We start from the raw sequence: 4,141 nt of genomic DNA, 5'->3' as shown, positions 1-4,141 counted from the left end.
GTGATCGTAGTCTCGCTCCTGAGCCCACAATCTTTTGTTCAACTCTCTCAAGAAAAAATAGGATGTGAAAGCCATGCCTGCCTGTTCAAATTGCTTTATACATACGTCTTATATATATATATATAAATATATACAAATGTAGATATCTGTCATTGCATATACAAATACAGAAGAGATCAAAAAATAGATAATTTTACAGGGTGCTGGAGAAGAGAAAAACATTTAAAAATCTATTTTTGGCAATTTTAGCTTTTGATACTTTACTTGCATTTACAAAATCAGAAAAAATCTAATAAAAAAAGTAGTGTAGGGGGAAAACAGAAAAATGGAGTGGGTGAGGAAAAAAAGTGCTGTTACTTGGATATGATTGGAGCGGAAGACGAAAACCAAAACAGTCATAACCGTTGAAAGGTTAGCGAGAATCAGAGCGAGACCCCTGGAGAGAGTTTTAAAAAGATCAAATCAAAGTGCCTTATCAACAGTGGTTTCTGTTTCCTGAGTATTCCAGTTGTGTTCAATAATATCCAGCACCCACGAGACGGCGCAGAGAGGATGGCTAGTGTTACACGCTCTGAATAGTCGAGCAGGGTAGCTCCCACCGTACCGTGGCGCTACCCGACTTATTCTATGCAAAAAGATTAGCAGTCGTTTTGACCAGCTAAATAATGTGCCATGGTTTTGTCTTCCTGAAATAATTTTTTTGTTTTCCTTTTACTTGATGGCCCTTTACTCTGCTGTATGTGCAGGTTTTGTTCTCTTTTTATTTAGATTTTAACGGTGACTGTGACTAACTTCCTAGAACAAATTGAACTGCCAATAGCAAGCAGTCGTCTGCCAGAACATGTTTTGATCATGAGCCGAGGAAAATACATAACGTTCAAGGTAATGGAAAGGAGGGAGTGTTTCCCCGTTGTTTCAACAGCCGAAAACTGAAAGCGTCCAGTCCGTATCTCCACATGTCAACTTGACAACAAAGTATCAATACAATCATGAGATTTATAATGGACGAGTGAGATGCTGCATAATGAAACGAGCAACTCCATTTCACAGCCAAATAGTTTTCAGTTATTGAAACAACTGACAGTTTATTGCTGGAAGGTGAAATAAACTCATCGAGGAGTTTTCAGATCCCAATATTACCCGTGGCAGTTTGTTTTTCTACTCATAGCTCTTTCATCAAGCTGTTACACCGAAAGGTCAATGAATTATTCTTTTTCAGTGTTATTATTTTAAATTGAAATGCAATATTAAAGTGGAGCAAGTGATGGCTATTCAGCATTTGACAGTATTAAAAAAAATCCCTCTGCAATGTTACAACTTGCTGTGTCATTGTGAAAGGCTGGATAAGTCCATCAGGTGAAAGGTGAACTCTATACCTACCGTATCTCTCTGGCCTGCCTACTACATGTATAATAATGTAATTAACAGCCATTGTTACAGGTTTATAATGTATTTTTCTAATCTCATTTTATATGTATATTAATCATGTTTCTGAGTGCTTTTTTTTTTTTTATGAAACCCACTGCAGCTTTTTTCTTCCCTAAACATCCCCTCTCTTCCTCCCCTCCCCCGTCCTTCTACATCTTGAAAACTGTCTCTTGTGGGGAGTGTTGCCTTTTCCCTGTTATATTTGGTTTTGTTTTCTTGCCAATTCCCAGCTTGTTTAACTCATTAGCTACTTTATTAGTTTCTTGTCATAAGTATTTTTACATGCTTGCATTTAGTTTTCATGGTGTATGCTGTTATTTTTCTTATTAACCTCTTGGCATTTATTTTAATAAAACATTCTTAGTAAGAATTTTACTAACTTGCTGATATTTTGTCTTGTGTTTTTAACCAGTTTCATGAATGTATTACCTTGGTCTGGTTCACGGACTAACACATTAAACCTGGTGTCTGGCCACCACTGACACTGACTGATTGACACGCACAATACATAAAGCCACACACACTAGTAGTCAACTGTGCACATATGCTCAACTACACACACACATGCACACACAACCTAACTGGAAACTGCACGAGTTGATAAGCGTCCTCACTCCCGCTCACGCACTCTCACCTCCGCTGGAGAAATCTGCTGACACTCTTCATACTTCCCGCTCAGTCACACCGCTGCTGTGTGACTCTCTTGTTAGTTGTCCTGTCTTTCTGTGTCACTGACCCCGTGAGACCACAGGAAGTGTCACAGTGTCTGGGAGGAGCTGCCCTGTCCCCATTCTCTCTCTCTAACCGCGCATTATTTAAGTTCAATGGTGATCTTCTGGGTCAGCTCAACAAAGCACATCAGGATTAAAAGGGTGATTTTGTCTGCACACAAATTGTCCACTAGTGTCCTCTAACTCTAAGCATTACTCTGTGCAGGGCTCGTTCTAATCTGTGCTGCATATTAGTCATCTCGTAAGGATTAATTTAACTGTGAATTATGTATAGAGCCTCTCATGAGCACATGTAGATTTAGTGAGTTATTTGCAACAGACACATTGATGAGTTGTGTGATAGCCTAAAGCTGTCCCCAGTCTTTTCTCTCCATGGCTTGTTATGCCTGGATAGCAGCATTACAGTTATCCCCAGCTGTTGCCTGTTTGGTGAGCACTTCTCTCCATTCAGCTTATTGATAGAATGGCTAATACTGGGCCATTTGGGAGCACCCATAATGCTTAGACACACACCAGTACACCATGCCAATATGAAGTACTTTGGGATCAAACAACCTTCCTCTTCCTTCCAGTGTAAAATGCCGATACGGATTTCCACTAGCTAGTATTTATTGTTTTCCGTCTGAAACACTGCCAGTGTGTGTTGTTCATTCTTCTCCTGTGTCAGTGCTCTCGTCCCTGGGTTCACTCAGCTCTCTTGTCTCTATTCAGCTTTTTTCCCCCTCCTCCACTAATTCAAGGTATTGACACTGACACACAAGCAAAAGATTAACTTCATTAATCCCTATTATGACTTTAACCTACTGAGTGATGCCTCCAGATTTATTTCTTTGTTTTTTTCCTCCTTTTTAAATCTGCACAACAAAAAACAACTTGGCCTTAACTGCTGCAATTCTCTTCATGTCTCAGCAAGCAAAGAACAAGGATTAAAAGTGTCTTACATCAAACTTAACATTTCTCTCCTCTCTGAAATTAACATATTTGTGACTTTGATCTGAAAGTGGGTGTTTTCCCCTTTAGCACCTGCTTGAACGCCAGCAAGTAGAGACAGAGATTGGATTACTGGCAGCCAGCCTAAATAGTTTTTTTCTCCTTTATACATCTGGTGTTGTCAGCCTAAAGCTTTTTTTTATTTTATTAATGTAGGATTGGCCTTTAATGTTTTTGATCGGCTCCCCTGTGCCGTAAGCAACTCAGGCTAAAATCCGTCCATTAAATCCTTCAATACAGTATTTATGCTGTCAAAAGCCTCGCCTTTTATATGTCAGAGGTTTAAAGGCCTCAACCACCAAGCTGATGACAAATACGATAAGTTGAGCTTTTATAAAGAGCACAAATACTGCCTTAAATATCGCATCTGTGATTAAAAAGTGCCTTTTTCCCCTATCATAGGGAACTATATATTTTTGTACTTTATCAAGTGCCAATTATGTCATCCTTTATCTCGCCAAAAGCTTTTTGTGAAGCATTAAAAAAAGAAAGAAACGCCCACGCTTTTTTTAGCATAATGCACAATACTTTTTAAAATCCAAACTGGGAAAGTTTGACCAAGCATTGGAAACGCAGATGTTTCCCACCATTAAACGTTGGTTTAATGGATCCTGTTTTTTTAATCTGATCACCTGAGAACTGTTCGTCCAATAGGATCGCAGTGAGCCTGTCTCCATACTGCTGCTCTCTGTCGCAGGGCATTCAGTGCATTTATCTACTAACTACCTTCTCACCTGTCAATCTTTTATTTTTCTTCTGTTCTGTTTAACAAACATTCCTCCAATGAGTTAAACGGCAGGTTAACCAATCAGCATTGGTCTCAGCGATTTAGCACTCAGGTGGTTAAAGGGCAAATGCTACCAAAATACAGAATTATTTTTTAGCCCCACTGGATTTTTGTGTTTCTTTATTTTACTGTGATAAGTATGCATTAAAAAGTATAATACATTTTTTCCTAAAATTATACTAGTATGGTATATATTGTAAGTTCC

This window comes from Notothenia coriiceps, unplaced genomic scaffold, assembly GCF_000735185.1.
Source record: "Notothenia coriiceps isolate Sejong01 unplaced genomic scaffold, NC01 NC01_scaffold00017855, whole genome shotgun sequence".
Classification (NCBI taxonomy): domain Eukaryota; kingdom Metazoa; phylum Chordata; class Actinopteri; order Perciformes; family Nototheniidae; genus Notothenia; species Notothenia coriiceps.
The sequence above is the reverse complement of the archived record's forward strand: the minus strand, read 5'-3'. Positions refer to the sequence as shown.